Here is a 12,987-nt window from a genome sequence, read left to right on the forward strand (position 1 = left end):
TAGTTCCAGTTTTTGTCTATTTTGTCTCTGGGTTTAGTTGTTTTTGTGTCTGTGCTAATTTTCTATCTCCTTTTGGTAAATTTGGTCTTTTTCCGTACAGTTTTTTTTATCAGTGAGGTTGTTTTAAACACCTTTACTTTAATCTTTGATACTTTAAGTTTAGTATTTTTACTTTGACCTAATTCGAGGACCTGAGTTCTTCTACTACCACTGGTAACTGTCGACGTCTTTTTGCACCCTGCTGTCTTAAATGTCCTGATTGTAACACTACAGCATCTGTCACGTTTCTATGTTTGCAGCTTGTGGTTGGTCTAACTCATCATGTTCATGTCTTTCCTACAACACTGAAACGATGGAGCTGGTGCTGCATGTCCACCACCACAATTCACCTGTTTTGTACAATACACTGCGAAAGGAAATAAAAAAACACTACTTTCTGTAGCAGCTGTCCTCCATGAACTATACGCTTCCCGTTTCCTGTGTGATCTGAGCCGGTGGCGTGCTGTGTTCGGACTGATAACGCTGCACAGACCCGGTGGAGTACAAATCCATGCCGACAATCGGATTTCGTACAGAATCCCTGTTCTGTTTTTGCGTTGATATAGAAACATGTATTCTGTAATGAAAGATGTAATAAACATTTTATGCTCTTTCTAAGACTATGGTTTGGTACCATTTGTGATTTGTTCTTTATGTTTATTATATAGTACATTTAACACTATATTACACACAGTAAAGATGTTCTACTGTCTTCTTTCCTAAAAACCTACAGATTAATAATCCACTTGTTCAAATTAACCTTTTAGAATAAAAGGTTTCTTTGTTATTCCTGACAAAAGCCCCAAACATAAGTCTAAACCTAACACCTGGTTCACGTTCACTCAGGTGCGTCCAACAGCGCCTCTCTGGTCAGACGGAGCACAGCAGCTTCACCCGAGTCCACAGGTGAGGTACAGGTGAAGGAGGCCTCCTGTGATTGAGGGAAAGTCGAGTAAGAGGCTGTTGGTGCAGAAGTCAGACAGTGAAACACGGTTCAGTAAAGTGACGTCATGTTTCTGATCAGATGGACTCAGACTCGAATAACGTCAGTAAAACTTCTTCTGTTCTGAACTCAGTGTGTGTTTCTGCAGACTGAAGCTGTTCTGTCACAGTTTCCTGCAAAGCTTCCACTTTTCTGACGTGTGTTGTATTTTTAATGTTTGACGGTGTGTGATTGTGGACGAGCATGCGCAGTAGGTGTGCTGCTGCTGGTTTATATGAACCTCTTTTTTTACTTCTGTGTTTTTAGTCTTTCTGGTTCGTTTAGTGTCTCTTTGGGATCTTTGCGTCACTCTGTGGTCGTTTTGAGTCATTCAAACAGGAAGTGTTGACAGAATCCACCCATGGGTTTAATGCACACAGAATAAAATGTCTTTATCTAAATACTTGTCTCCTGTAAACAAACAGGATTCCTAAAGCAGTCTGGTGAAGAGGTGCCTCTGTGAAACCTATAGAGAATACAGCTCTCAGTGTTTCAGTGGACTGCATCATCCTGCACCAGTTCACCTTCCTGTGTCCGCTCTGTGTTTCCTCCTCGTTCATCCTCAGCAGAGAGTGTGTTTAAACACAAGGGGGCAGCACAGGCAAACAACAGGACACAGTGGTGATGAGCTGTGATGGACAAGTTGGTCTGTTGAGTTTTAGATTTAGTTTTTTATTTAAAGTTTTATTACAGTTCAGGGTGAACGACGTTCATCAGGATCAACAATAATCAAAGTGCTAACATGATGGAGCTGGATCTATTTTTTGTGCAGTGTTTAAAGCACAAACTTCATCCAGCATCAGACCTCAAACTGCTTTCAAAGAACCACATGAGCTGGATGAAACTGAACAGGATTCCTTCAGCCCAATGTCCCACACACTTATTACCGATGTGAGATCAGTCTGATTTGTTTTCCTGTGCTGTCTCCTCATCTCTCATTTGAAGCGTTTTTCCCAGTTCAGCTCATATTAAAGCTTATTGTGTTTCTAAGCTGCAGTGGAAAACCAGGCTGCTGGAGAATAATTCAGCTCATTAGATCCTCCACGTGTGAATCAGTCCCTGTGTGTGTGTGTGTAGCCTTCTTAAAACATGTCGTACTGATCCTGTGACGGCTGCACTCCACACTCTCTGCTCTGTTTGCAGTGAATGCTGCTGAGGCTTTAACAGAGATACAGGCAGCAAATGGAGGACTGATGAAATATTAATGTGGAATCATGGGAGCTCCAATGAAATCCATTTGGAGGCTCAAACTCAATGGGAGGAGTAAGCAGTGTCAGATCCCCTCCCCCGAGGACCAACCCTGCTCAAAGTAACAGTGATGGAAAATTATTATCTGCAGTGATTAGGTGTGTGTGTGTGAGTGTGTGTGTGTGTGTGTGTGTGATCACAAATCTTAACAGAAGCAGTGTCACATGAGGAGGTGCTCGCCTCTTCTAAGTAGTGGACAAATTTAGAACTTTGACCCTCAACTAAAACCGTTCAGTAACCCACCATCATATAGAATAAACCTGGAGGTGGAGCAGGGCCTCACTGACCCTCATGGCCCACCCCGATAACAACTGATAACAGCCCCTGACATTCAAAGTGGGTGTATTAGGCCTTAATGACAGTAGAATAGAAAACTCTGGACTTTAAATGTTCGACTTGAGTAACTGGACGAGATCAAATTAAATCCAGCAAAGCACAGAATCGATGGATAGAGCGAGCTACTGGAAGCCTCACCACACGGCCATGATACAGTTATCAATAGGTCTCTCAGGCATCTTGACTTTCCCACATCCACATGTATCATCCTTTTCCCAGCAGACTCAGAGGCGTCTCCACCTCTTCATCCTCCTTCTCCTGGGTTCTCTCTGCACTTGTCTCTTTTTAACGCTGCCTCCACTTCCTGTTACAGCAGCAGCATTATGGACAGTAATGTCTGTCATTGGTATTTAAAATGTAATCATTGGGAGGGTCATATGTGCAAAACAGACTAAAAGACATAGTCTTCTTTATCGTCTGCTCCATTTATTTACATTTTAACACCTTGTCTGTCCACCAGGTGGCTCTGGGTTACCTTTGTATATTAATGTTCCAGTTAAAGGTTAAGAATAAGACATTTGTTATTTAAACTTAGACAAGGACAAGAAAATGTTTTCCAGTGAATTTTATTACCTCTTTTTAGAGGAATGTCACTAGGTCTGCATGAGTTATGTGTGGATTATGTTGAGTGGAGCTATAAATGGCAACGCTTGGCTAATGGTGTTCAGGTGTTTTGGGGAGAAAATGAAAGCTCACAGTGCTGCTAAGCATTTCTGAGGGTGTCTGATGTGCAGGTCAGACCAGAAGACGATGTCTGTTGTGTTTTATTGTCTCCTGTAGAAAACTCGGTGTCTGTGCCCTACAAACAGCCGTTACACATGCTCACCAGACGACTTTGGAGATGTTGCTTCTTTAAAGCTGTGTGATTAAACTTAGTCTTCTAAAAACAAAATTTTTATACATCTAAACTGAAATCACAAATTTACTTCTGTAGGGAACCAGAATGTGACCCAGAACCACAGCGAGTGAGAAACAGTGTCGTTAGAACGGAGAGAGAATAATTAAAAACGGTAAAAAGTCCCAGAATGAAAGGTTGATTCAGGGGAAATAGAGAAAAGTAACAAACATGTTTTATAGTCACATGACGGCGCTTTAAATGTCAGACTAATGTGTAATGTTAGACTTACTAAACAGAACCAGCACTTTGTGTATTCTTGAGGTCTAACGATGCTGAATGTGCTCCTTCTTTATTAATTCTATTAAATCCAGAGCACAGTTGTGTTCAAAGGTTTTAGCAGTGACACAAATTTCAAGCAGAAGCCGACAGGTTGTGACCAAATTCAAGGACTGATGAAACACAAACAGATCCATCAGCCAGGATGTAGGTCAGGACGACTGCTGCAGAGCAAACTGCAGAAGTTTGAAGAAACAGAGTTTTCAAAACTCAAAATGAGTCTCGCTGCTAAAACGTTTGGTCACGACTGTGTATTGATAATTACAGAAACAATCAATATGAAAAGGTCCAACTCCCACTGTTGGTTCAGGACACAGTGAGTGGGTCCATTTACCAGTATATCCCATAACATATACTGGGGGGCTGTGTGTAGGGTCATTAGTGTGTATCAGCATCTGTTGGGTTGGACGAGTGAATAAATGTTGAGGTGTGGAGTTAATAGAAGTGAAGTAATCAGATCTTTGTCGCTGCTCGTGACTTCTGCTGAAGGTTACAGTGACTGCTGTAAGAGAGAACTTCCTCCTGTTGTTCCTGATGAAGCGTTGCTCTACTTCAAACAGGAAAACTTCCCCATGCTTCCACTCTGGTAATCCTTTCTGGATGTTAACAAGTGGACATGTATTTGTAAATGGGTCAGGAGAGCTAAGTGCAGACAGTGGGAACCGAATGGCTTTGAAGCAGCTTTCCTCTGAATGCAGCTCCAAGCAGAGGAGCGACGTGCTTGACAGCATGGTGCACAAAAGCAGAACAATACAACAGATTTCTAACAAGGCCTGAAGAGGAATGGGTTCAATGCTGATGAATGCTCCCTAAATATCACAGCTGTCAGTGGTGCAGAGCAGAGGATGATGAAGGACAGAGAGGAAACAGATGAATGAGAAGGAAGGGAGAGAGGAAAAAAAAAGAGGAAGGAAGTGGTAAAAGGTGCGGAACAATAAGGAGGAGACCATTAATTTGGAACAAGGACAAGATATTAAAGAGGAGATGAAGGTGTGGGAAGCAGGAGGACGAGGATTTAGTGTTTGACAGTGAAAAGAGATGAAGATGAGAAGGACAAAGGAACAGAGAACAGGTTGGTCCAGGTGGAGCTGCTTTACTGTGTTGTCCACTTCTGGTTGGTCTCTAGCCTGGAGGCAGATATGTTTTATTTCTCAAAAATCAAAACACATCATGCTACTCTATCTAAAAAGAAGTGGAATAAGGAACTGAAGATGGCACAGGGAGGCAGGATACGAGGGAAGAAGTGTTCAAAAAGAGGAGGAGGAGGAGGAACAGACGATGTGCTGCCACACAACACAACACGGTATGAAGGACGGGCCGGGCTGCTGCTGAATGGACGTTAAACCACATCTGTATAAGGTGGAGAAGGAGGAAATATAATGCAAAGAAAAGCTGGGATACGATCTGCACTGCAGCAGAGATCAAGCAAAGTGGAGGAGGAGGCTGAAGAGCTCACAGCGTGGTGCACAGTCAGAACAACACAATAGAATCCAACCAGCTCCTCCTGAAGAGGAGATATGTTTAGCTGCTGATGAATAGTAGTTAAATGTCACTGCTGTCTGTAGGATGGAAAGAAGAGGAGGACCAACGAGCAAGAGGAGAAAGTCGCAGGGAGGATGGAGAAATGGGAAAGGACAGTGCTGAATGAGTGGTTAATGGATGAACTGCTCTCTGTTATTAGTTACTGTTGAGCTTCCTGTTCTCCCCCAGCACATTGTACAGTTCACACCAGTAACAGAGGCAGAGTCACCAGGAGAAGTATTTTCAGTCATCTCTGAATGAAATCAGGCTGAAGACACCAGAAGCTTTGATCAGTGTGAATCTGATCAATGATCTGATCTAATTTATCATTAGGATATAATGACACAGCAGCACCAGTAATCATCAGGACCTGGACTCTGAATCACTGTCTCCCTTTTGGATACAGCGATACTGACATCCTTCGATCCTCTACGTTAATCAGACCTGGATCTTTGAACCACAGTCCAGTTCATAGCTCTGTTTTTGTTTGGTGACCTAGTAGTGACCTCTGTAGTGTCCCTGAATGCAGCACAGCAGACCTGTCTGTGCACAGAGGCACCAAATGGAACAAAATGCTCAGTCTGCTGAAGTTAACCCGGAAGACAAACACGTCTCTGAGAAAGGAGAAGCAGAAATGTGGACAGGATGTGAGTGTATGAGGGTCATGAGGGTCAACTGTTATATTAACACATGATGAGGATGTGACAGGGCAGCCAGGAGCCCTCTGCTTTCCATAATGACTCATCATATTAGACATCATAAATGTTTTTCAGGTCATTTCCATGTATGAATAAAATGAAATGCTTCACATTGTTCATCTCATTCGTCACCTTCAGTCGTTATCTCTCTGTGTGGGGCCACTGATGTGACTTCACTCCACCTTAATGCAGTGTAACGTGCAGCTGCTGATCTAGAGAGAGACAGGTTGGGGTTAGGTTGGAGGTGCTGGGGTCACATCCACATAACAACCACGCTCCTTCAATCTTCACAACCTTTGTCGTAGGGTAACTAATACCTTAGCCTGAGGCCAGGGCTCCATGCTGGCAGATGGAGGATTAGAGGAAGAACTGCTTGTTCAAGAGGCCAAATATCCAACCTCTTTAATCCAGCTCGCTCAGTGCTTCACCTTCTCTGTTTCCGCCGCTGGTCTCTGCTCAGTCCCACCTGAAAACCACGGGAATTGTTGTTTTCTTCATTCAAACCTTTTTTTTATTTCAAGTACGGTCTCTTCATGTCCAACATCAAGTTTCTGTCCATCTAGTCTTTGATCCGTCCTCAGTGCAGCATCATTATCTGCCCATTCTCAAATCCCATTATTTCTCATTCCCCCGTCGAGCCGTCATCCTGACCTGAGGACAGCTTTCGCCTCCTCTCTGCACCAGTAAAGACATGATACCAGCTTGTGTGTCACATACACTCAGCTGCATTTAACTGGAGAACTGTCTTGGTTTAGTGTGTCACCGTGTAAATATCCTGATGATTGATGGGGAAAAATCATCAAGGTTATTAAAATTAATCCTGAGTTGGATATAGACCGTAACCTTAGTCACAATAAAAACTGAAATGTCACATTTTCCAGCTTTGCGCTCTTCCTGTCTGCAGTGTGTGTTTAAATCACCTGACAGGTTTGAAATGACATTAAATAAACTGATGGTCATATGTCAAATCAGGTTCCCTGACATCTTTCTTTCTTTTGAAGCCACAGTAAGCTGATGCTGACATCTTTCATTAGCTTAGCATGTTGCTATCGTGAGTTCTATGGAAATTTGTACAAACTAGCACAGGAAGAAATTTGTCTGAGCAGAAATATCATTCAAGACACTTTGGTTAGCGTGGGGGTTAGATCAGTCTGTAGCCGTGTGAGGCCGGTGCCGTGAAGACAGGGTTCCAGAGTGACGTCAGCTGAATTAAACACCACTCAAGCTTCCAGAGTCAAACCCGACTTGTCTGTTGGTTGACGTCTGGTTTAAATTGATGCTGCTGAGGTTCAGGAGCTGTTCAGATCCACCCGTCACCCTGAAGGTGGTGCTGGAGGACAGATCAGGGATCATCTGAGTCCACCCTGTATTTGTTTGTGTGCTGCCCTTTAGCGTGTGATGGACGACCCTTATTTCCAGTTTGCGTCTGTCTCTCTCTCCTCCCGTCTGCACGTGTCCGTCTTTCTGTCTATAACCTGACATTTCTATAGCAAAGCAAATGTCACATATAAGTAATCCCCCCTCGGCCCCCCACCCCCTGTTGTGTGTGTGTGAATGCAGCCATTGCGGTGTTGGCCCCCTCCCAGCATTTTCGGGATGAAGCTGTTTTTCCTGCGCTGCAGCTGCATCCACCTTAAAGTGAGTGAAACCAGCAGGAGGTTGGTGTTGATGCTTCCTGTGTGTGAGGCTGACTCCCACCCACCATATCATCCCTCTCCTGTCATTATTCCCTTCCCTCCTCCTCCTCCTCCTCTTCACTCCTGTTATTGCAAACACTGCCCCTATTTATGGCACCCTCACCTCTCATATCCCCCTTCTTCCTCCCCCTCCTCTGTCAGTCATGATGAATAAGGTCTTGCGATTGCCTTGTCAGACCTCTGGAGCGTCTGCCCCTCTGGGACTGTGGTGTTTTTGTGCTGTGTGTGTGTTTTGTCTCTGGCCCCCACAGTTGATTGGATTGGATTGCATTTACAGGGAGAGGGCCGGATGGATGAACAAAGCACCGTCAGTCAGACCAAGCCCTCCATCCCCACCCAGCGTAGACAGGAGCTGTTTGAACCACGTCCTTTGTCTTCGTCTCTCTCTGCTTCTTTTACTTTGCATTTTAAACTGAAGGCCTCACTCGGCCTCTCACAGTTGATCTGTACAAATTACTCTAACACTGAATTATCTTTCTGTTAAACAGGTTTCTGTTCATCTGACCTTATCTACAGAGGATTTAAGCTGTGAACTGTACTATACACACAGTATGTTACTGTGACGTCACAGCGTTGTTAATCAACCATGATGCTCAATACATAACATGAGATTCCTTCAACATTTTATTTAATTCAGTTTAGTTTTATTTGTATCGAGCTAATTCACAACAGAAGTTATCTCAGGGCACTTTGCAGTGTTTAAGGTTTAAGAACTCACAGAGAATAATTATACAAAAAATGAATTTAAACTCTACTAATTTGCAAAAATGATTATTTTTGAATGCCACAGTTTATTTCTTTAATTATTCTAAATAGCTTAATTAAAAATCAGACTAGCAACAAATGTCATTTTTCTACAAAGAAAAATGTGGTGGTTAAAGTTAATTAATCATTTTCTGCTAATGGTTCAGTAACTCACAGCACTACTGACCGTTTTCTTGTAGCTGTGCTGTCTACTGTGTAAAATAATTTGTGTAATTTATTTTGACATGCCTAACATCTGTTGTCCCGTCAATATTGAGCCTTGGCGATCTCATCAGTGATGAGCAGCCTGAACTCCAGTGTGGAGAGCCGTTAGCGGCACATGTTCGGAGCAGCTGCTCATCACGGCGCTGGCTCTCGTACACTCTCGTTAATTTCTGTCTGATTTATTGACGCCCATATTCTTCTGTAATCACACAGCTCCTCCCCGGCTCTGCCAGTGCCGGCTCAGGACTACAGTAAGAGGCTCGGTGGAAAAGATAAGATAAGAATCAGACTGTTGTTAAGGATTCAGAAAGTGGCTCAGAAACATTCAGTCAGGTGAAACCACTTCACTGACAGGTGGAGCTGAATCCTTATTTTTAACCATAGAGTCGTGAGAACAGGAACCTACCTGAGCAGGTAGTCTTACCTATAGTGTCTTTACTGTGTGTACTTAAAGGTGGCTCATCACCATATAATTAAAGAAGCTTAAGCTAGTTCTAGACCCAGGATGAATCCCCTCTGCTCTGTGTGCCTGCTCTTCAGGTGGTCGTTGTTATGAAGCTATAAAACTCCTCACACCTCGTTGTATAGAGCAAACTTCTATTAACTATAATGTGCGTACTGTACCTTTAATCTGCAGGTAACTACATTTGTTAAATAAAGTTAATGGGGGCTAATTATGGCAGATTGAAGGTAAATGTACCATGAAGTGGAAATACTCAGTGGTCTGTACATGTACATCAGTACTTCATACAGTACTTGAGTAAATATCACATATAAACAGTTAAATAAGATCTGTCACCGTGTCATTACCCCCCCCCCCCCGCTAATGATCTCCTCTGGTCGAGGGTCCTCGTATGAACAGGCTGCTTTAATTGTTGTTTCAAACACACACGACAGACACAACACACACGTCCTCGGAATTAGTGTCTCCGACCGTCGTCTTAATCTGTCCGGTCAATCTGATGCTGTAGAGAGGGGGGGTCGAGTGTGTGTTTGAGGGGGAGGCAGCAGACGAGATGAGATGTTCATTTTGCAATAGATCAATGTCATGTTCATGTCTGCGAGGCAAACACACACACACAAACACACACAAACTTTAACACATACAAACATGGACACACACACACACACACACAAACACACACACACACACAGAAACTTTAACACATACAAACATGGACACACACTCATCCAGACATGTGAGACACACCCAGACATGGTTCATGCAGAGAAAATGTGGATGTAGACAAGAACACACACACATACACACAATTACCTTGGTGTGTGTGTGTGTGTGTGTGTGTGTGTGTGTTTGATCAGCTGTTGATCTCTCATTCAAAGACCCACTTTCATCTCAGGCAGACAGTGTTTATAGAGAGGGTGGCTCAGAGCCAGCAGAGTGTGTGTGTCTGTGTGTGTGTGTGTGTGTGTGTACATGTCTGTTTATGGCTCTGCAGTTAAATACTGAAATACCATCATTGTGAGGACATTTCAGCATCAAAGAAGGCATTATGTTATTGTGTGTCCTCACAACTATAGTAAGACCAGCGTGTGGTCATGTTGACGTGTTGTTGAGGTTTTTATACGTATTGTACCTTTAAAGTATGTGGACAACAGTAAGTAAGTACGTACAGGTACTCAGTACGTACAGGTACTCAGTAAGTACAGGTACTCAGTACGTACAGGTACTCAGTAAGTACAGGTACTCAGTAAGTACGTACAGGTACTCAGTACGTACAGGTACTCAGTAAGTACAGGTACTCAGTAAGTACGTACAGGTACTCAGTAAGTACGTACAGGTACTCAGTAAGTACAGGTACTCAGTAAGTACAGGTACTCAGTACGTACGTACAGGTACTCAGTAAGTAAGTACAGGTACTCAGTAAGTACAGGTACTCAGTACGTACGTACAGGTACTCAGTAAGTACAGGTACTCAGTACGTACAGGTACTCAGTACGTACAGGTACTCAGTAAGTACGTACAGGTACTCAGTAAGTACAGGTACTCAGTACGTACAGGTACTCAGTAAGTACGTACAGGTACTCAGTAAGTAAGTACAGGTACTCAGTAAGTACAGGTACTCAGTACGTACGTACAGGGACTCAGTAAGTACAGGTACTCAGTACGTACAGGTACTCAGTACGTACAGGTACTCAGTAAGTACGTACAGGTACTCAGTAAGTACAGGTACTCAGTACGTACAGGTACTCAGTAAGTACGTACATGTACTCAGTAAGTACGTACAGGTACTCAGTACGTACAGGTACTCAGTAAGTACAGGTACTCAGTACGTACAGGTACTCAGTAAGTACACGTACTCAGTAAGTACACGTACTCAGTAAGTACACGTACTCAGTACGTACAGGTACTCAGTAAGTACAGGTACTCAGTAAGTACAGGTACACAGTAAGTATGTACAGGTACTCAGTAAGTACACGTACTCAGTACGTACAGGTACTCAGTAAGTACAGGTACTCAGTAAGTACAGGTACTCAGTAAGTACAGGTACTCAGTAAGTACAGGTACTCAGTAAGTAAGTACAGGTACTCAGTAAGTACAGGTACTCAGTACGTACGTACAGGTACTCAGTAAGTACAGGTACTCAGTACGTACAGGTACTCAGTACGTACAGGTACTCAGTAAGTACGTACAGGTACTCAGTACGTACAGGTACTCAGTACGTACAGGTACTCAGTAAGTACAGGTACTCAGTACGTACAGGTACTCAGTACATACAGGTACTCAGTAAGTACACGTACTCAGTAAGTACAGGTACTCAGTAAGTACACGTACTCAGTAAGTACAGGTACTCAGTAAGTACGTACAGGTACTCAGTAAGTACAGGTACTCAGTACGTACAGGTACTCAGTAAGTACAGGTACTCAGTACGTACAGGTACTCAGTAAGTACACGTACTCAGTAAGTACACATACTCAGTACGTACAGGTACTCAGTAAGTACAGGTACTCAGTAAGTACAGGTACACAGTAAGTACGTACAGGTACTCAGTAAGTACAGGTACTCAGTAAGTACAGGTACTCAGTAAGTAAGTACAGGTACTCAGTAAGTACAGGTACTCAGTACGTACGTACAGGTACTCAGTAAGTACAGGTACTCAGTACGTACAGGTACTCAGTACGTACAGGTACTCAGTAAGTACAGGTACTCAGTAAGTACGTACAGGTACTCAGTAGTACAGTACTCAGTACGACAGTACCGGTCTAGTACGTACAGGTACTCAGTAAGTACGTACAGGTACTCAGTAAGTACGTACAGGTACTCAGTACGTACAGGTACTCAGTACGTACAGGTACTCAGTAAGTACGTACAGGTACTCAGTACGTACAGGTACTCAGTAAGTACAGGTACTCAGTACGTACAGGTACTCAGTAAGTACAGGTACTCAGTATGTACAGGTACTCAGTGCGTAAGTACAGGTACTCAGTAAGTACAGGTACTCAGTACGTACAGGTACTCAGTAAGTACAGGTACTCAGTACGTACAGGTACTCAGTACGTACAGGTACTCAGTACGTACCTGTACGTACAGGTACTCAGTACGTACAGGTACTCAGTAAGTACAGGTACTCAGTACGTACAGGTACTCAGTAAGTACAGGTACTCAGTACTTACAGGTACTCAGTACGTACAGGTACTCAGTACGTACAGGTACTCAGTAAGTACAGGTACTCAGTACGTACAGGTACTCAGTACGTACAGGTACTCAGTACGTACAGGTACTCAGTAAGTACAGGTACTCAGTACGTACAGGTACTCAGTACGTACAGGTACTCAGTAAGTACAGGTACTCAGTACGTACAGGTACTCAGTAAGTACAGGTACTCAGTAAGTACAGGTACTCAGTAAGTAAGTACAGGTACTCAGTACGTACAGGTACTCAGTACGTACAGGTACTCAGTAAGTAAGTACAGGTACTCAGTACGTACAGGTACTCAGTACGTACAGGTACTCAGTAAGTACGTACAGGTAGTCAGTAAGTACAGGTACTCAGTAAGTACGTACAGGTAGTCAGTAAGTACAGGTACTCAGTACGTACAGGTACTCAGTACGTACAGGTACTCAGTAAGTACGTACAGGTAGTCAGTAAGTACAGGTACTCAGTAAGTACGTACAGGTAGTCAGTAAGTACAGGTACTCAGTACGTACAGGTACTCAGTACGTACAGGTACTCAGTAAGTACGTACAGGTAGTCAGTAAGTACAGGTACTCAGTAAGTACGTACAGGTAGTCAGTAAGTACGTACAGGTACTCAGTACGTACAGGTACTCAGTAAGTATTTACAGGTACTCAGTAAGTACAGGT

Source organism: Anabas testudineus, chromosome 5, assembly GCF_900324465.2.
Source record: "Anabas testudineus chromosome 5, fAnaTes1.2, whole genome shotgun sequence".
Lineage (NCBI taxonomy): Eukaryota > Metazoa > Chordata > Actinopteri > Anabantiformes > Anabantidae > Anabas > Anabas testudineus.